This window comes from Hylaeus anthracinus, unplaced genomic scaffold (genome assembly GCF_026225885.1).
Source record: "Hylaeus anthracinus isolate JK02 unplaced genomic scaffold, UHH_iyHylAnth1.0_haploid 12002, whole genome shotgun sequence".
Classification (NCBI taxonomy): domain Eukaryota; kingdom Metazoa; phylum Arthropoda; class Insecta; order Hymenoptera; family Colletidae; genus Hylaeus; species Hylaeus anthracinus.
The window spans coordinates 12,344,896-12,367,288 of NW_026534349.1; the positions used below are offsets into that span (position 1 = coordinate 12,344,896).

The window sequence follows — 22,393 nt, forward strand, 5'->3', positions numbered from 1 at the left end:
GCTGTTATGGTACGCTACATTTAGCGCACTGTGAGCGTACGATTGAAAGTTCATTAACCTTTTCACCGAGACACGATTTTTGCTAGAAATTCTAAGAAGCGTAAAAGTGCGAATTTAAAAAAAAAATCAGCTTATATGGAATGATAAAACGGAACTTTTTTATATTCACAGTTTATTCGTAGAATAAACTTCTTTTCTGTGCATCGCACTGTTACCAGTGACTGCAGCCGCATAAGTTACACCACATGCTCGTTGCTCGAGGTTCTTCTGGTCAGCAAGTTCAACGCTTCTATCGTTCTACCACCGACAAGGCGTTGTCCACGAGCATCCTTAGACGGCAGGAAGAAAAAGAACGAACGTGCGCGGTGAAATTCCCACGGGTCGCATCGTTATTCCGGAATCCGTGTGGAACGAGCATCGCGAGAACAATCGCTGATAATTGCTGATAATGGACGACCTCTGACATCGACGAGCGCGTGCCTTTTTACCGAAAATCAGCCTTCCTGTTTTTTTTTCTCTTCCGCCTTTCCACCTAGCAATTTTGTCTAAGCTCACAGGTTCAACGAACCTACGTTCGAGGTTGATCCATCTCAAAGGCTGTAATTTTTGTATCAATTAGAGACATAAGGGGACGTACTAGATTGTCCCATAAGTTTCCGGACACTTGCTACCAATAAATCATTTTCTGCCAATTGTTCAATTCCGATTTGGATCAAGTGTCATAAAGAATTTTTAATGTCAAAAATTCAAGCATCAAATGCCTGGAAACTTATGGGACAACCTAGTATGGGGAAATGAACTGAATGTGTTCTAAACTTGAGAAGAATGAGTAGATGAGTAGATAACTAGTACATTTGTCACTAATTGTACCTCCCACACATCCTTAAAACAAAAAAAGCCATTCGTGCTATGGAACGTATCGAAGTTTAGAGTTCTTATCGATGCATACTCTAATATGCTGTGAAACTACTAATTCTGTAAGATACTATTTGTGCTCCGTACAATGATTTCCAGGGTTCCAGGAACGATGTTCAACAAAATTTGGACTTCTTTCTTTCTCTCTCGAATGATTATTTTTCAGATCGTATGTCGATTGAGATATTAATAGAGGAACCAGTCGCTGGCCATTCGCGTGGAAAAGTATAGCGTGCATGCTTCAAAAGAGGACGAAGACAAGTCGTGCGTGCCGCAGATGCAGCAAGGTCGGGAGTCTCCAGAGATGATTTGCAACCATCGGAAATGTTCTGTTTCTCGTCGCTTCAGATTTACAACAGAGTCTATTTTGCTTCGCTTATCGTCGTCAACACATCAAACCTTGATATATGTATCCGCTAATAATATCTGCTAATTCCTGTAATGATAAGAATGAGGATGTTTTGAAGATACATCATTCTATTTTTCCACAAATGACACCTGAAGAGTGATTAATGAATACACAGAGCAACTGATCTCCGTCCTGAATGCGAGTATTACAACGTCGAAAACTGAACAATCACTCCCTCGTTGTATTTTTATATTTTAACAAGTAACGACCCGTCTTCGGATTTGTTTAAAAACATCAAACATGTCTCAGTTTCACCAGAATGTGTAGCATGTGACAAGTATTAGAATAAATTTTGATAGTCTTTAATCGCACAAAAAATCCTCACGGTATTAAAATGTTATCGCTATGTTACTACGTATCATAGATTGTCATTCATACTTTTATGTAAGGTGAAAACTCTAAATATTCGTTTATAGATTATTTAGAATACCATTAGTTCGCTTGTTTGAGCATACGTTTGATTATACAATAAGTTTCAAATCATTACAAGGCATTTTTGAAGCAACCGTTCATTCCAATTATTTTTCCCATATCGCTCCAAAAAAAAAAAAAAAAAAAAAAAAAAATAGAAACACTTAACTTAGATCTGCATTGCCAAGAACAGCGCAACTCATTACGCTAATTAATTTACGTTGAAAGGGTTATCTAAATTGAATTTAGAATTCTGAAAAATATAGGCCAGAATACTCGCGGTTGTAATTGACACAGTAAATTGAACGGACACGACAGGTTTTCCCTCGGTTCGCGGTCTCATTGATTGGATTTCAGCGTTTCAATTAACTACCTCTGATAATTGCTGAACGCGAGTCAGAGTACCGGTACCTGTTGAACTAAATCACGAACATATTTTCACTACGAGATACAACGATGTTAGTCGTACATAGGTTCAAGATCACTTTCGTGATAATGGCCTCGAGTAAGGAAACAAAACTTAACGTACTAATTGCGATATCACCGAGGGATCTCGATTCATGGTAATAAACGTAACAGCGCGTAATGAAACCTGTTCCATAGGATTCTACGGTGATTAACATACGTGGGTCGATCGTCGTTTCTCCATTACTCATAGGACGATACGGGACGTTCGTTGAAACTGTGTCGTTTCGATCCCACGTCCAAAATTTATACCTGTCGTGGCCGTGAAGTATCGATTTTATAAAACTTCGCATCCGTCCTCTCTCTGCGACGCGACGTCGGAATACCGTTAGCGTTTCAGGGACTCATGATTGGTTTAAAGTATGCGCAGTCTTTGAATCGTTTTGATACAACGGAAGTGACAGATTCACGATGTTCCTGAGAGTTTTTATCTCATTCTTCTCAAGTCTGTGGCAATCGGTGGAAGTTTTAATTCTTCGCGCGAGTAGATTAATCATTTGTTCATTCCTCAACTTGTTGGCTTTTGCTGTGGAGCTTGGACTTTCTATAAAGTAATTATTGCTTGTAGAGAAGAGTGCTATGCTAAACTAACAAAAAACATAGTGTATTCATTGGTGGGGACATTTGTAGAAAATCGTCACATTGAATGATAACAGGAAATTGAGGGTATCACTTTTTGCCTACTTTATAATTTGATAAATAAAGCATTCTGTAGTGTACAAATACAATTATTTGTTTCTTTTAATAATAATAATAATGTTCTATATTTAAATGAAATAGGTGTTCCAAACATCCTCGTATGATTATATATATATATGATGATAATATATATCCAATAGTGTAATAAAGAACATGACTGTTATTCCAACATATATTAGAAAAATTAATACAGTATTGTGTATAACTTTTCAGACACTCAATCACTAGGGGCACCATACTGTCTTCACGTCTGAACTTTTAAATGCAAAAAATTAACATTATCTGTTATATTTAAAGTAACGGTTACAGTGTTTCGAATATTAATAAATTTGAAGTCTACAATTTGTATAAGACAGTTTGGATATATTGGTTTTCCTCTCGTTTCTAACATACAATTAATAAACCTCTTACCTTTGCAATAGATGGTAAGAATTTACATTTTAATTGAACTTATTTATATCCAACATTTAATTTTATGCCACGTCCTTGACAATGAATCTTATTATTGGAAAATTTATTTTCTAACTTTTATAATTCGTTACGTTAACGATACTCTTAAACAACTTAAGATGTTTTAGCGTAGGGAAAGAATTCCTGGAACGAGAGCCCCTTCTCTCTCGGCATAATTGCTACTTTCATTGAATGTTGTCGGATTCTGAGGATCCAGAGTACCTGGCCGAGTGGGAGGTGGAAGAGTTCTTCTTGGCAAGGTAACTGGCTGTAGGTCTTCCAAGTCGATTCCTTCATTTGTCAGACCTTATAAAAATTATTCGTGCGTAAGTGTCGCTTGGTCTGAACCAGGTAGGAACGTGAACACTTAACCTGAAACTCTATTATTCTGATTTTCCCTTGATTGCGCTAATCTGAGCTGTTACACTTACAGAAGAAGGTAGATGGAATTTAATTGCTACTTAATTAATAAGCCTGAAAATTCTGAGAAATTTCCTAATGAACTTTTAAGCTACATACGTCCTAACTAATGAGAGATGACCGCCTAGAGACTCCCTCCGAACCAACAGTAAAGGTATTCTAATCATTGCATTTAAATAGTAGTATTGAAACGGTACTTTTCGAGTAGTAGCAGTTCAATAATAATATTCGAGTACTCGTACATAAATTCAAATTTTGTCCACATTTTGAGTAATAATATTCGAATAGTAAAATTTTAGTAAAGGTATTCTAATCACTGCATTTCAATAGTATTATTGGAACAGTACTTTTCGAATAGTAGCAGTTCAATAATAATATTCAGATACTTTGTACATAAATTCAAATTTTGTCCACATTTTGAGTAATAATATTCGAATAGTAAAATTTGAGTAACGATATTCCAATCACTGCATTTAAATAGTAGTATTGGAACAGTACTTTTCGAATAGTAGCAGTACAATAATAATATTCAAATACTTTGTACATAAATTCAAATTTTGTCCACATTTTGAGTAATAATATTCGAATAGTAAAATTTGAGTAACGATATTCTAATCGCTGCATTTAAATAGTAGTATTGGAACAGTACTTTTCGAGTAGTAGCAGTTCGATAATAATATTCGAGTACTCGTACATAAATTCAAACTCTGTCCTCGGTATCTACATGTATTCCGGTAGAATATTCTCATAGTCAAGGTCTTAATCTCTTCATGTTTCCCGTCGCCAGCATTCCGTGAAATAGCAAAAGTTTCTCGAGAGGTTTCGACAATCGAAAGAAGATCGTGTCCGCAGCAGCAGAAATGCGATCGGTGCGCTTGGTCCGGAGCGGCACCAGCTCCTCGACTCAGCATTGGCTCGGTGTAATGTGTAACAGCATCGAGCGTGTAACGACCGGGACACAGTTTGTGCCCCCTTCCACCTGGACGGAGCCACGATTCCTTGTTGTGTACCCGCGGACACGCATACGCACGCACGTGCAGGGGGTACCAGACTTACGTAGACGTTGAACACACACGTGGAAGCCAATTGGAGAGACTTGGCCAAGTCTTTATAAGTAGGAGCCATCCGCGTCCTCAGGACTTACTCCCTCTCGAGAACGTGGCGCGATCGGCAACCGATTTCCAGAATAGTTCCTGAAAACACCTCGGCTCGCGTCACTTGCGAGGATCTTGCGGCTCGCGGAGGATCGTGGATCGCCTTGGTGCTTGGAATTCGGATCTAATCGCGACATGAGGATCTATTCGAACTGAAGATTTTCCAGTTCTTCGATTCAAACTCTACGTGCAGGTGAGTGGTGATCACTATCGATACCGTCGATTTTATACTTTCGACGAATCATCGAAATTAACGAATTCTATTAAGTGTTAGAAATTTTTATTAAAAAACAAAAAAAAAAAAAAAAAAAATATTGTGCCGCGAGTGAACGACCCAGAGCTGTCGTTTCAGTGCTTCTCCGAGTGTTTTCATCGTGGACAAGGGCATTCTAAATACGTTGTCTCGCTTTCTCGGGGTGAACGTGCCGAAAATTATCCGGCAATTGCGAAACGTTTCCTAGACCACGAAAATAAACGCCTAACGACAGGCTATATAAAAGATATTAGTATAGATTTAGACTTGGTTGCCGTGGGCAGACGATTCGGGGAGGGTTGTGAACGGGCGCTGTTGACTCTCTAATTACGATACATTAGATAACTGGAGTCGGTTCGAGGACTCGAGGCACGCGTTGACTCACTTGTTTCGTATTTTCTTCGCGTGCCGTAATAATCGGTGTAACGATGACGTCAAAATTTAGTGCGATTAACGAGATACGACGGAGTCATTGCATACATCACCGCGAAATATATTTGGATATCATATACAGGAATTACAGATGACAAAAAGAGTTGGTTTATGTACATATTCCAATTCTCTTATTCGTACATTGGCTTGTATGTACCAATAAATAATTTGTAAAAAATTGAAACAGTAAAATATTTTACAAATGGAGCGATGTTTCGTCCTATTCTGCAAATGTGTATTTCTATTTACCATTTGACTTACGTTTACGATTTACTCTTTGTACATTTTTAATTCGTTTAGGATTATTGATAGCCCAATAATCAATTTTACATTTTTCCCGATATACAAAACTGTTTTCTTAGAAATTAGTAAAGATATCGATTTCATTTGTACTACTGTTAAATGATACAAGGGGACTAGTGTTTTAATGCGCAACAAATTTTGTTGAAGTAACTGTTCGGCAGGAAAAGGGGGCCCGCTGAATTTTTTAAATCGTACGTGATGCTCATTTGATTGTTATTTGGATAGCTCCTATAAAACTGAATAACATTTGATTAAACAGTCTTTTTAAATTATACATAGTCACGGAGTAATGGAGAGAAAATGTGTCAAAAGAAAACTATTAAAACAAGGTTAATTTTTTATATGATCAAAATCATTCTCTTCGACTTACAAACACTTATTTAATTTTTTACAAATATTCTCTCAAACAGATGATAACATGGATAAAATAACCGATGCACGAGCAGAATGTACTTTTTCATATTTTCCTTAGATATAGAAGCAATTTCCATACCTTTGTCTTCTGCGTAACTTCGAAAGAATCGAAATAGCTTACGATACTTGTCTGCTTTCATTTGAACAGCTAATTTTTCTTTTTCGTTATAACTCTGTAACTAAGCGTAATAAAGAAAGTGTTATTTAGTTGTAAAAGCGTCATCCAAACAATACAAAATTAACATCACTTTGGATTAAAACAAATTTAAGGACTCCCCCCCCCCCTTTTTTATCCAACAGTTACTCTACAAAGATGAATTGCGCGCCAAAGGATTAACCTCCTGTTTCATTTAGTTGTACGAAAACTGAAATCGATATCTTCATTATTCTCTGAAACATACAGCTTGTAACACTTTATACGGGACACCCTGTATATGAGGAAGGAGGATAACTTTGCAAGTAACTGTATACACTACCTACTAAACTAACATTACATACCATACAGGTAAAAATTAATTAATTAACCACCTAGTGTCTCTTTCGTGTATCTTTAAATAACACGAAAATCGATTAAATAATGCGTCTCATACTGATTTGGACAGCAGAACAAATTCGAAGAAATCAAATTTACACGACTTTTGATATTAGAATATCAATAGTTGAACAACGATATATAACGATATGGCAATATTCGAACAATAAAATTCAAATAGCGATATTCGAACAATGACGATTAGTACGATTCGAACAGATTCTAAAACTGACACGATTTTTTTCACAAGCCGAAGAGGCCAGCGTCACGTAACTGTTTTACCGGGTTACAGACACGATTTACAAAGGCTACAGCGTGTCGATGACGGACGTGCGTCGGCCGAAAATCCCCCGGGTCGATTGTCGATTCGTGTCGCATCGACAGCGCGCCGAAAATCGCGGAGCTGTATTTGGATCGGCATTCCGGATCGGGTGGTCGAATCGATTCGCCGATCTCGGCATTGAATCGATTCATACAGGAGCCACACGCGATGCAACTGGCTTGTCCTCGACATTGCGTCGTCACGATCTCCGTCTACCGTAAATGGAGCCCTTTCTTAAGGCCGTCTAAAAGTATTTTTGGAGATAGAGTAATCATGATAGTACACACCGCGGAATACTAATCGGAAACTACTTATTCATCCTCTTGCAGTTGAAAGATTAGGACGCTCGTTTCGCTGCACGTTCGTTCATTTATTGAAACGACTGATAACCCTCTTATTACGAACATTCCAATGCAGTGGGACGCGTGGAAACAAACTGACGCATTATTATTAAAAAGTACCGAAAATAAGTTGAAATGGGTTTTCGAGAAGAGTCTGTAGGATTTTGTGTTTTAACCCTTTGACGCGTACGGACGCACCGATGCGTTCTGGTACTGGTGTGTCATAGAAATTGCGTCACTTTGAAAATACCAATTTTGTTGTTTAATTCTCACATGAGCATCGACTATCTATATTAACATGTAATTATCTATCTATCTATCTATCTATCTATATATATATACTGTATAGCTGACATTTTTCACAGAGGTTTCCTTTATGATGTATACAAGAAATAAGAAAGGATATTTCGAAATTCAACCCCTAATGGGGTAAAAAGGGGTTGCAACGTTTGTATGAGGAATATCTTATTCGTGGTCGGATTTGCTCGATACTTGGTCTTAATGCTCTTTGATTGAATTAATCAACCACCGATTTCGGCATTTTAAAAAATTCAACGCTTGAGGGGGTGAAAAGGGGTTGTATATAAGGGGCACACCTAGTTCACAATAAAATAGTTTAGTATAGTCACCATATTTGCAACGCATTCGCATATTTAACAAACTATATTTCTGTGAAATGGCACAATTACTATACCCAGCCCTGTATTTTGCTCGTAAATGCAACAAAGCTTACATCATTATTCTTCAGCTATCGTTCTTTAATCATTATTCTTCAGCTGGGAAAGCACACTTTTCAAGGGGAGATCGTACGTTGAAAGCCTCAAGATTTCCAAAAAAGAAATAGAGAGACGTGTTTCCTCGTCGCACCTCGTATAATGGTCGGCGCTGTTGCTTCGTTGATTAATCGATGCAAAAATATTATACACATGTAACTTTTAATGGAATACCGAGATGCGGACTAACGTGGATCGGGTGAGATGCATTATGCACAAGGCGCGGATGCACACGGTGGTTTTTCACTTCCTTTAACGAGCCATTCTTCCCGTGTTTGCGATAAAAACTGGAAATCCTCGAAGGACATTCCATCCGTTCGTGCAGTTCGCGGGCAGGTCGATCGAAGACCGATGTTTTTCTGACGCTGACAGATTTATATCATTGTCCGTGGCGAAAATCGCGATCCACGGATGCCTTTTAGGTCAAAGTACTCTGAAAAGTTATAGATAATCTTTACGAGAATCGTATTTTAGAATACTATCAGCGAAACTAACGAACCACACGGTAAAATAGAATTTATGCCTTGAAGTTGTGAGACATTTTTGACACCAATCATTTATCTTTGAAAATTATTCTCTTCTTCGAACGACTTCAAATTTATCAAGGCAAATGCTGAGTTAATTACCAGGATTTATTTTCTCTTCTTCGATAGGTATATTTCTTTTCTTCGGATAGAATGACTTCCTACTACGAATTTATTTAATTAATTGATATTTATTAGATATAAAAATTTATCATTCTTCTCTATATCCATTTATCTACAATTATTCTAATCAGTTGGTAATTGAAACAATAAAAAATTCACACAACCCTAAGGGAGAGCTGTCAAATCAGTTACGAAAATCGTGATTTTTGGTCATTCTTTGTGGTTAGAAATCACACTAAAATATAGCAATCTATAAAGCATGGAGTAATGAACATATTCAGACAATTTTATTTAGACAAAAACATTGTCTTTTTATTTTTATTATTCAAAATAAAAGACACAAGAAATCTGAATACTGTCCTGTATTTCATCGAAGAATTTATCAATTTTTGTTTACTGGTGTCAAAATAATATAACACAAGAAAAAACTAAAGTGATCCAAATCGAAGCACCTTATAGCTACTCAGATATTATTTTATTCATATAAATTTTGGAATTGATTCAAGCCAATACACATTTAAATCAAATTACACAATCATGTCTTTCCCCTTAATACAAAATTTTTTGTTAAGTTACTAATCGTAAGATTTGATTAACAGTTTTATCTGTAAAAAACCCAACTGACCGATTTGAAAATATTTTACGCTTGGAGAGTTTAAATATACAAATATAAAGTTTCGTAATAGATAGGCATGGTTATCCATAAATGTGCAGACATCCGTAAGTCACACTTTAGCCTATGCCACTTCGTTAACGAATCGTTCTATGACCTTGCAACTCTTTTCTGCTGCTTCGTTTTCTATGCACGTGGATACTGACGCAGGTGTGACACGCAGAAAAAATGCAAAGTGAACAAAAGAATAACGATATCTCGTTATAGAGAAATCTATCACGGAAAACTCTCCGTTATTGACGAGACATGAAAGATCCGGTTTAATTGAGGCAGAACCTTGACGGATTCCAGAATTCGACGGAAAAACTCGGCGATTTTCCACGGTAAAAGAAAAATCTCGCATTGAGTCAGGTTATTATTATATGATTCTTCGCCTTGTTGGACAAAACCACGCGGTGACACGATTATATCGTTATTACTCTCACCGTGCGTGATTATCGTTCCATCCAACGATCCTCGTTATAACGCCATCATTTTTCTCGTTCCTCTCACCTAGCTAGTAATTGCCATCTAATGCGATCAAATTAATCGTTCGATAACTTTACTCGCGCTGTTAAACCTGTTCCAAACTCGAATCTAAATTAGAACCAGTAGGTAAAGTTACATTCAAAAAACATGGTTAGAAAATAAATAGTATCATAGATGTCTCTTTTTACTTTTTTTCGCTTTTTAATATTTGGGACATCTAAATACACGCGTGTCTTTTAGCGGTTAAAAACACCACCAAATTTTGGTAAGAATTTTCATTGTTAGGAAACACCAATGGTTCGACTAATTGTGAGTCTTATTCAGGAATATTTTAATCATTGATTTGAATACACGATATTGTACTCTACATGATTTTCGTGTCTATGAACTGAAATAATTGTAAAATACCAAATATAGAATGCGTATAAAAAATTATACACAGAACGCAAAATGAATGAATTCGAAACGCAAGGTTCCCGAACTATTTTAAATATTTCTTTCTACTTTGTTTTACTGACTTGTCACTTTTTAAAATTACATAGACCGTTCTAGTTGTGCATTACATAGTCACACGAAGCACGCATTATTTTAATATTGATTCTATGAAAGGAATAAAAATCCAAGAATCGAAATTGAAGCATCAAATAGCTACAAAATTCATAAATACTATTTTACCTACATCATCTTCGAAACTGGCCGAAGACGGTACATATGTATTCAAATCAAAATACACAACCACATCTTTCTTTCAATAAAAAATGTATTGTTGCCTTATGTACGTTCGACATAAACTATTTGCAGAGACACTTGCAAAGATCAAGTGCTCAAATATAAAATTTCGTGACAAACAGGCATGATTATCCATGCTGATCGACAAATGTAATTAACCAAACATTATACATTTTTCTTATAGATAAATGTATCGCGTATAGCGTCAGATGGAACACACTATACGTTAATTCGACATTGATGGGCCTGTGATAAATAGTCGGGAGACCGTGCCCCCCTTTGGGCATCAATCACGATTCATCGCACATTTTTCTATGGCCTAATAACGTTCGGAACAACGCTCGAAGATGGAAAATTCAATTTCCTATCGCGCCGAAACCGCAGCAGACATTCTTTTCTCGCGTATATAATCGGGGCCCGGCGATCTATCTCGACCAGGCCCCGTTATTAATAGCGCCAAACAAGGCCCACTTACGCGGACCCAGAGTCTCCCCTTATTGATTCACCGGTTGGTAATTACGCTCTATTTGCGTCGACGTCGAGTCCCCTATGGGATTTCTCATTTTCTCGAGCGTGATGCACGAGCATCGGGGGGCCTTGAACCTCGGTGGAACCGAGCCCGCATGCGATGTATGATAAATCTACGGTTAACGTTGCACGTTGGATCGCGGTCGTTGGCAAGGGAGATAATAAAAAAAAACGAGGGAGACGGAGTTAGCTGGACCGAGCTGAGACGGCTTGCACGTGCAATTTGCAAGTATCCCTTTAATTGCGAGCCGCCGAGGATACGATTACCGCGGGGTAAGGACACGTTACCGTGGACGCGACTTGGAAAATGCCCTGCTCGACCGTGTTGGTCAACGACGTCGACAACGGTGGGCTGCCGGATCGAAGACGATCGATTGCACGCTTCAGGCCAATGGATTTATGCGGGCTAGTGTAAAACGTTTTTTCTTTCTTTATTTACAGGCTGTTCAGGCTATTACTAGCCAGCGTTTTTCTCGTAAATGGTACGTATGACATAAAAAATGAAAGAGGAAAAATTTATATGTTTTTTGTGTGCAATGTAACCAGGTATATAGATCTTTCATATTTGTACTATTTTCGATGAAATGAAGGTAACCTTCAGTTTTTTTAAATGGAATGGTATATTTTTTGTAGAAAAATATGGTAGAGTATCGAATTCTAAATAAAAAAGTGTTCACCTTTATTAGCCTTAAATCTAATAAGTAACGAGTAATTTCAGTTTATTACTTGAAAATGTTCTTAACGTAATGTCAAGATGGAGATTCAAACAACTGTACTACGAATTCTTCGTAAAGAAAAACATCATCCCTGTCACGTAGCACTTCATCAGGAACTCCATGCCTGTACACATCCCTTTCCTGCGGAAATTTGTGGCAAGGTTGAATCTCCATCTTGATATTACGTTAAGCAAATTTCCAAGTAATAAACTGAAATTATTCGTTATCTATGAGGTTTGGGACTAATAAAGGTGAATACTTTTTTATTTAGAATTCGATACTCTACCATACTTTTGTATAAAAAATATACCATTCCATTTAAAAAACTGAAGGTCACCTTCATTTCTCAGAAAAGGGTATAAATACTGTAAGGATATCTATTTCGAGGTTCGGCGTAAAACTGTCAAAATTCAAAGACAACCGACAACATACCACAGACAAAATCAAATCGCGATACATAATACAAAATGAATGACTAATCAATAAATTAACATAATTAATCAAACATAACTGACAACTATAAAACGTATAAACATACCTAGTGGTTTTAAATATTAACATTCGTCCAACATTCACATTACAATGCATTACAACACGAAAGATTTATCTACCTGGTTACATTGCACATAAAAAACAGTATCACTTTTCCCTTTTTCAGTTTTTTGCCATATGTACCATTTACGAGAAAAACGCTGGCTAGTAATAGCCTGAACACCCTGTATATTAAGGGGTCTTTCTGCGGCACGGACAGTCAAATTTTGTTTTATTTTACGAAAGTAAATATATTTAACCCTTTGCACTCGAGGCCTTTTTTTCTGGCATCTGTCAGCCACTCGAGATGCTTTCTTAGCATTTATATTGTCACGAATGCTAAGCTTAGATTTACTTCGAAAATGAGATCTCTAATTTGAGATTTTACTGCACCTTTTACTGACCTTTACTGCACTGACAATCATTTTATTGGCACACTTCGAGTTCCAATGAAATTAAACCTAAAGGAAACCTAGTGGCACTTATTGGCACTTCGAGTTCCAAAGAAATGAAACCTAAAGGAAACCTAGTGGTGACTGAGAGTCACCTCACGAGTGCAAACGGTTAAAAGTGTACTGTTAAAATTTGAGGAGGATATTCGAATTATTTCGACTTTCACAGCTGACCTAAAGCGATAGACGTAGTAACGAAATAAAATACGTGTAAAAGCTTTGAACACCTTTTTGCTTGAGACATCATCTGGTTGCCAAGATTTAAAAAAATGTATCGAACCGATCTTTCTGAAATTTAAATATATCATTCTGTAACACGATGAGAAATATCTGTTTGCATATCGTAAACTGTCTACGCAGGTGTAGAAATTCTCTTTTTCTGTAGGCGCACCTTCCAATTTTAGAAACCATTGGCATTGACCTACGGCTGCACCCGTAGCCACGGGTGCAGGGAACTGTGTTAAGTAGATTTCCACGTTGTAGGTCAGACGCAATAGAGATCAAACGATGCCTGTTCATTCCTATGGATACCTGTAATGGAATCTACAACGATGTACCCAGTCGTGGTTCAATCGACTTTTCCAATCCCACGCCATCGTGCATCGCACCGGCTAAGAAAGAGAGGGGAAAAGTGGATTCAGTGGGAGAAGAAACGACCTTGCAACTTTCAACGGCAAGGCTGCGCTTATTGCAGTTGGCATACCATCATAACGATCTCGGTACACTGCACCGGATGCCATCGTAACTGCTTCTTCGTTGGGGTGGAACCTCACCTTTCCTCTCTTACCAACCACTTTGCTAGTTAAGAGAATGGTCGTTTTATACGTTGACCGAAAAGAAAGCACTTTTAGGAATTCATTCCAAGTAAACGATGCAGTCAACCTGTTCGAGGTTTTTACTATGAAATTATTATCTATTTAGAACGCGAAACTACTTCGCTTTTAGTGGACGAAGCGAATAATGCCAGCGATGTTGTTATTTGGAGAAGAAATAGTGCCTTTGTGGTGGAAAGAATGTAAGTACATTTCAAATTGAGCTACAGTGGTTATAGAAAATATTCGTACACCGATCATTTTTCGAAAAAAACTATGCGAAATTGTAATTTATTAACTTTTTTTTTATAAGCAACGATAATTTGTATTTTAAGTATTCCAAATCTATGAATATAATGATGCTACAGTGTCCTCTAATAATCTTATATGTTTATAAATATTCTACGTATTCTAGGAAATCTTTAGAATAGATACAGTGTAAAAAAAATTAGTTATTTATATAAGTAGCGAAATTAACAAGAAAAAAACAATAAATCGATAGAAATATAAAAGCAATAAGTATTCGTACAATTGTTAAATTTTTAAAACTTCGTAAACAGAAAGGAATTTATATTAATTTATAAATAATTAATACTTCGTGGGATTTCCTTTTTTCAAGGAAAGGAAAATTCATTTTTTGTCCGAGCAATTAGGCATGCACTTCCCTCGAGGATTGATTTTTCATTCTTCGAACTGTAGCATGAAAAATGTGATAAATATCGAAAAAAAAACCGTTTATTTCATTTGTTTATTACTAGACACACGGTTTGTTATCTTCTTCTCGACTTCCTCTTCAATTGCCTTGCTATCGTCTGATTTTCTGCTTGTAACGAGAGGTAAGCTGTATCAAAGATATCACCTATAAAGTAATCTGACACCGAGAGCTTCTCTATCGAGCTGCTTTTATAGTTTCAGGGAATAGCCAGTCGTTATTTTGCGCTCATAACCAAAACTGGTTCGATTAAAGTGGCCGTTGCAAGAGCGCCAAGGTCCTCCCTTCGTTCTCTCGTCTTGCAAAGATGAGGCACCTTGGATCGATCAACTTCGACTCTGCTTCGTAATGTACAATGAGATTTTATCTTTTTTTTCACTATGAGATTTATGACATCTCGATTGGAATAGATGACACGATTGACTGTGTTTGAATACAGCAGTCTCATCACGAGATACTGTATCTCATCTTCAAAGTGTATTGGCAATATATAAGATCAATAAAGGACATTGTAGCATCATTATCTTTATAAATTTGGAATATTTAAAATGTAAATCGAATTAATTTTATTAGAAACACATAGATTCAGAAAATATATTATGATATTTCTTGTGGGCCACAACGTGAGACATTCCCTTCGCCTTCCTAATTAAAAGTACCGTATATATAAATAGAACACAGGAGAGCATTCCAAATCTCCAACAAATAAGATACATTTAACCAGATAAAAACCTCGTGCAAAAATAATACTTCAAAAAACAAAAAAAAAACTCGTGGACCATTCTAGCAATAGTGAAGTTTCTCATCGTCGGAGATCTTGCAAAATATAACCAACAAATGATATAGACTTACAATTAGGACGCCATTAAGGCAGGATTCCTCTATGATACTTTGATTGGAATAAATGGCTTTCGACGACGTTTCGAACGATCATCTCACTTTCTCCACAGTTTTTCTATTCTTGATCACTACATACGAGGATGACAAACTGTGTAGTTAGTACACGACGCCTAACTGTGCACTCCGATTTCCTGAATCGTAGATAGCGATTCCCCGAACAATTGATTTTAATTCGAGGCCACGCGTTTCAAGCATACAGTTACACGCCTGTCTTCCTTTTTTGCTGTCAATCTTCCTTGTCTCTCGCCAAGAAAAGCGAATTTGTCGCGTTTTCTATCCAAAAAGAAACGCTATTGCTAACAGAAAGAAAGTACAAGAATTAGAACCGTTCATTCCAAATTAACCCACGCCTATCTCATATAAAAATAGTCCAGTTCCCTCAAGCGACGAACGTAACAAAAAAATTACAACAGATTGTCTATTATTTGACTGCACCGAAGATAATACATTTCGTACAATATACAAGACGAAGCTTCTTAAAGACAGCCTTGAGATCGACAAAGTACAAGATTTACCGAATTTTATGAATGAAACCAACTTGGCTATCAAAGTTTGATGCACTACCTGCTACTAACTTCAACGAGTCGAACTACTTTTATTTTTTTATCAATTTAATTTTTGAAACCTTGTACAAAGTTTATATCAGCTATACAATTACCACGTTTTATACATTAATAATATAACTGAATATTGATACCATACAATAGAAACACTTGAGTATACGTACAAATGTACAAACACTCATGCAGTCAATCCCATAAATATTCGTGAGAAATAAGCTTATGCGATCGATACTTAATTAAATAGCACTCAAGTGAAGTTTTGTTAAAATCCTCCACCAAATAAATCCACGGAACAACTAACTTAAGTAAATCACCAAATCCAATTATTTAAAACCCTGTCAATGAAGTCAAATATGATTACTCCACTTAACAAAATATGGATCTATAAAAAAATAGCTTTTCTACGACAAAATAGATTTTTCACCTCGAAAAAAATCAGAAATATGAGGTTGTATTGAAATTAATGACGATAGTTTAAAGTGATTATTTCATCGTGCGTATTTGTAATACTCTTCTAGTTTTTCCAATAATCAAATAGTCGATGCGACGTTAAGCTCATATTAGAAAAAGGGAAGAAAATGAAAAAAAAAGGAAAATGATCGAAGTCATAATAATTGACGTGTACAGCGAACGCTGATGCCGATGATTCACGTACTCATTGAACGCATTATAGCTGAGCGAGTCAATGCCGTTTACGGAGATGATCGTTACTTTAATCTTATAGACGATGAACTGGCTCCATCGAGTATAATGAGCGGTTCCTCGAGGTCGTTGTACCGACTTTACGATTGTTGAACTCGATACAAGCTGACATTAATTAAATCCTTAGTTTGGCGGCTGGACCCGGACGCCGAATTCGACTTCCGGGTGCCAGCGGACTACAGAACCGTTAAATCACAGGTTTCACGCGTGGATGTACAATTATCGGCGATTTTAAAGGTGTATTCGCCGCCACCCAGTGTTTTGTTTTTAAGAACGTCAAAATAGAGTACACGAATCCGGTTGATGTCATAACTTAGATCTCTGTTGACAGGTATGCTTTCGTGGTATTTGATTGTTTCAGTTTTTCTTAACACATTCGCGACCGCTTATGTCAATTCACGTCGCTTCAAATGCTATTCCTGGTTACGAAAAAATTGTGAAAATCTTTTTATTTTATACATTATATGTTTACAGCATCCATATCTCAAAACATATTTTGTAACGAGTTAACCGTGTTTTTTCCTTGATCCTGTATTACTTTTAACTTCTCAGCCTTCTAATAGATCCTTATTCTCAAAACTCCTGTTAACCCATTCACTGCCAGGCAAATTTAAAACTTTTTGCCTTGGACGCCAAGATTTAATACAGATGTTCAATCTCGGTTAATATTTTGATAATAAAAAGTGATATTAAATTTGTCGTTGTAAAAAGAAATTTTACGATCTTCTTTTACAATAATTCGTGACTAAAAAGGCTACGGACTTATCCCTTGAGTAATTGCAATCAATTTGAACTACGAGACGTCTCATAGTTGGTAATGAATGGGTTGAAGTTTCGCTTATGGAAGAAAGATGATTTTCTGAGAAAACCACAAGGTTTGCAACGAAGTCCTTGAAAGGTCCCAAGACTCTCGTGGCTTCTTTAGGCTGTCTCGTTCCCTACTCGACTAAGGTAGACGGCAGAGTAGTCTGCATCGGCTTGCAAATAAGTCGTGTAACTTCTTAATGGCCTGTCGTTACCTCCGCGGTCTTTCTCAACGCCTCAGCGTTGACGCGTTTACGTCGCGTTTCGGACATCCAATTACACTTGTGTTTGCCTGCTAAATACTTGCGATTGTTGATCGTCGGCGGTCTCGAGCAAAACGACCATAAATTGTCGGCGACGCGCTGCTGGCGGTAAATTATCACTCAAACTAACGAGGTATCATGCATTGCCTTCATGAAATAAGTAGAAGGACTCTTTGGAAATTATATTTAACGAAGGTCAGCAGAGTTTGATTATAAGACATTATTTTCAAGAATCCACTATTATCGAAATGCTTTAGATTTCGGACGTGACACGAAGTATATTTTTACTTGTTTGACATTCAACTTTACCGATTTGTACTTGGGTTGAGTGAAAAGTAATGTATTTGACATTTTTAACTTTGACCAAAATCAAGGTATTCGAGTGAGAAACAAAAATAATGCTTCAAACTTACTGATTTATTTAATGTATTTATTCAACGACTAATTATTACTATTATTACCACTATTTAATGACTTGAGATTTCAGATTGAAAACGTATTTTTATTAAACTAGAATATAGTCCGATTCAGTAGTTCCAGAGATTACCTCTTACATATAAACTTCGAGAAATTCTCGCCCTCGAGAAATGGACTCAGAGAAATGTTCGTGTTCGTTAAATCGATTTTTTAAAAATACCAGATGATTCTGTACGACGAGACGAAACTTTTTTATATTTACAATTTATTCATAGGTCGCTTAGTTTCGAAAATAAAAACTGAAAAGTTAGAAGTTTGTTGCAAAAATTGAATTGAATTTCAGGAAGAAGGTCTTTTAAGTTTTCAATTTTTATCTCTGAAACTGAACGCCTTATGAATAAACTGTAAATATAAAAAAGTTCTATTTTGTCATTCTCCATAAGCTGATGTTTTTTTACATTCATTTGTTCGACTGTTGTTGTTTTTTTTTTTTCTTAAAGACAACAGCAATAGAATACGACCAGTACGGGATCTCAAGAAAAAGGTCTTTGAAGGTTTTAATTTTTATCTCTGAAACTAAACGTCGTATGAATAAACTGTACATATAAAAAAGTTTCGTTTTATCATTCTCTACAAGTTGATATTTTTTTTAAAGTTACACCTTCGCGCCTCTTAGAATTTCCAGCAAAAATCGTCCCGTAGTCAAAGGGTTAACATAATTAATTTGTATCGGTTTTTTGAATAATAACGTCACGTCTTCGATCTGTTTGGGTAATTTTAATCGCAGAAAATATCACTAACAGTAATCTCCGAAGAAGTTTTCCTCGTCGATTCTAGAGCAGTTTGGCTTCCGACAGAGTTGCTTGGAATGCAACCTGCGAAGCGTATCCTGCTGTTTTTCGCGCGATCCCCGGTGAATCGGGAACATCGTCAGCGGGATAAGATCGATTTGTATTCAAAGAACGGACCTTATGCGAACGGGGTCTGTACCTTCGCCGTACGAAATGTTTCATTCAACGGGGAAAGGTGCTTCACCCAAATCGTGAGGACCGTTTGCGTTAAACCGAGCATCGCAGACACAGGCTAATTTCCACAAAATCGTGGTTAAAAGCCTCAATAAAGAACACAATATCTGCATTCACGTTTTTCTATTTATAAATGTGTTTCATTTGTTTTGTAAAATAACCCCTATTTTTCTTTAAAGCTCAATCATTTCAAGAATTTTCGATATTTCTGTTTGATTCTAGCCTGCGCCATAGTTACACTCATTATGAATACGAAACTATGTCACTAGTTTGCTTGGTTTTTTTTAAGCGCGTAACTGTCACTTCAGTTATTGCACTGAATCCATACATCACGATACAATTATTTCTATTCTTCTTGACGTAACTTGACCTCGCGTAACTACTTAATTTTCGTTTAGTTCGCGTTATCGTAATTCTGTACGTTCATTAGATATACGTTAGTCTTATCTTTTGTACACGTCTGCTGGGCCCTACTGGCCCCCATCTAGTTAGGGTACCCCGGGGTTGCTAAGCCCGTACTGTAGCATCAAACACCGCTACAGCCCTTGAGGCCTATTAGACCATCTAAAGTAGCCTGTCTTGCCAAAGAATCGTTTAATATTTCCAAAATGATAAACGGTTATAAAGGAAATTGAATTTAAAATATATCATTAATAATTTGAAAAATAGAAAAAAATCCTCCTACAAATTTATTAATTGTAACATAATTTTGTATGTTTATCAATTTATGTTAAAAAGCTATTTTCTGAGACGCGGCTTGCGATTTGAAATCTCTGAAAGTCGACATTAATCATTCCAGAGATGTATTTTGTTAAGATGCGGTTCAGTGTGGAAAGACGAAACGTGAAAGTTAGGGTATAGAAACTGAAATTGAACGCCGCGTAAGATTAGAAAGGCAATGGTATTCCTACGCTTCTTTATAGAACAAACAGGAGTCTGGTAATTGATGGTAAACGCACCATAAAAAGCGCGGAACGTCTTCTAGCTGACTTAGCGCTACCCGATACCCACGTACTCGCGTGTACTTCGCAGACCTACTCTCCATTCAATAAATTCGCGTCCTCGTTTGAACACGAGCCGATTCACTCCAATGTCACGATCGCCGACACTGACATTGACTCTACTCGCTGAAGTTATGTCACAGCGCTCTCTCTTTCTCTTTAGCTGGAGTCGCAAGCGCGAGTCCAGTGAAGCCGCATTCCCAGGTTATGTCACCATTCATGCAATCCTCTTTTCACTCCAACAAGGAGGAGAAGGATCGTGGAAGCGTGCCCTGTGGTCCGGGTAGTTCAACTTTTCAACTTTGAAGTCAGCTATTTTCCTCTCTCGAACCAGGGACGCATCTACCATGAATTTAATCAAGCTTCGTCTTCGGGATCCCGTATAGAAACAACCTAAAGCGCTCTCATTTACTGATTTTTTAATTTATCTAGTTCAACAGTATAAAACAATAATTTCTTTCATTTTGAGATTTGGTATAGTTCGCGTAGTTAGCTTCAATTCGTCATAATTTTATTTTAACATGCAAGTCAAACTGCTTAGTTGGTGTCAGACCTAAGCATAAAATATTTGATTTTATGGAACAGTCGGTACGTTGATTTTCTTAACGTAACTAGCGTTACGAACCGTGGAATATAAATATTTTGTTGTGAAGAGATAGCGAGTTTGTGTAAATTACTTTCTAATTTTCTGAGAATTTTATAATAACTTTATTTTCAAACGCGAATCACAATCCTGGAATCGTGTCAGACCTGAGCTTACAATATTTGTTTTGTTGATTTTTTTTTTTTTAAGTACTACTCCTCAAAAGCATAGAAGACAGTTTTAGTTGTTTTTGAAAAATGACGTGGTTCGTGGAGATAACCATCTCATTTTGTCATAATTTTATTTAAAACTTCATTCAGAAGTACACATTGAACTACTGGAATCGTGACTGATCGGATAACGAGCATAAAGTATTTAATTTTGTGAATTAATCTATTTGTATATTTTAAAATTTATCTACTATTTAAAAGCATAGAAAATAAATTTGTGTATCTGTGAAAAATGATTCGTACAAATGGGTTTCTCGTATTGAACATTTAACCACCAATTTTTAAACATTCTATGCAATTTGTAAAATAATGTTTAAAATAAAAGAAGTTTGACAATAGTTGGCACACTCTATATTTCCAAATATACAGGGTAATTTTCTGTTTAGCAATTGGGTAATAATTCGAGCAGGATTATCCAATAAAAGTGGCAAAATTTCTGTAAAAATCTGTGCATACTTGCGACTATTTGATACTCCATCAATAAAATGAGAACCAATTGTTTTATTACTAAGAATACCGGCCTAGACGTTTAGCGACCAATGAAGTTCATCAGTGCAGTGTTATTTGCTTATAATATCGTAACAAAGCGTTTATAAAGAAACTTCGTGTATCATTTTTTTCTTGTTCCTACTTGTAGATCATGCTCCTACAATCTTGTCGGAAAAGTAGGAAACACCCTTTACATAAAATAACCTAAACAAATAAGAAGAAAATTTCGCACCTCGTACACGCCTCGTCTCCATGAACTTAATCAAGCTTAAGAGCTTCAGTAAGAGTTCAAAATGCTCTAATTTTTTAATTTATTTAGTTCAGAAGGATTGAAGAGAAATCTTTTTTTTTTCTCGAGTAATGGTGTGGTGGACGGTAATTCGATGTCGGTCTCGATAATTTCAGATTCACCACTGTCTCGAACACCCGTTTGCACGTATTCGAGTCCTGCGTCCTTTCGGCTCGTCAGGATTTATCGTTCCATCTTTCGACGGCTGTGTACGCGAGTCTCGAGCAGTCGTAAGTCGTGGACGGTGCAATTCGTTACGTGGTTGCGCAGCATCTCCGTCGACGATAGTATTTATGGCACTGGATCGAGTGCACCACGTTGTATCGCATATTGCGCATAGGCGGAGGTCCTGCGAGAGTAATAGAGGCGCGCGTATCCCGTGGCTGATTAATAGGCAGAGACTTACAGGACTTTATGTCGCCGACGATCCGCAACCTAGTGAATCATTTCGATTCGAATCGAACTGCCGAGCACGAATATTATACATGCAAAAGGAAAAATGATGTTTGAAATAATAAATCATTTTGACCACTGCCTTAATTGTGCTTTAAAAGCAACTTGGAGAT

The 22,393-nt window shown here is 36.8% G+C and overlaps 1 protein-coding gene across 1 annotated transcript in view; it reads left to right on the top strand.

Annotated features, from left to right (window-relative positions):
- The first annotated feature begins 4,441 nt into the window (after positions 1 to 4,441).
- The window catches only part of LOC128892476 (mucin-2-like), a 31,066-nt gene continuing 13,114 nt past the window's right edge, over positions 4,442 to 22,393 (top strand). Inside the window, exon 1 of the mRNA XM_054152917.1 lies at positions 4,442 to 5,116. The gene's annotated coding sequence lies outside the window, so the exon portion shown is untranslated. The remainder of the gene's footprint in view (positions 5,117 to 22,393) is intronic.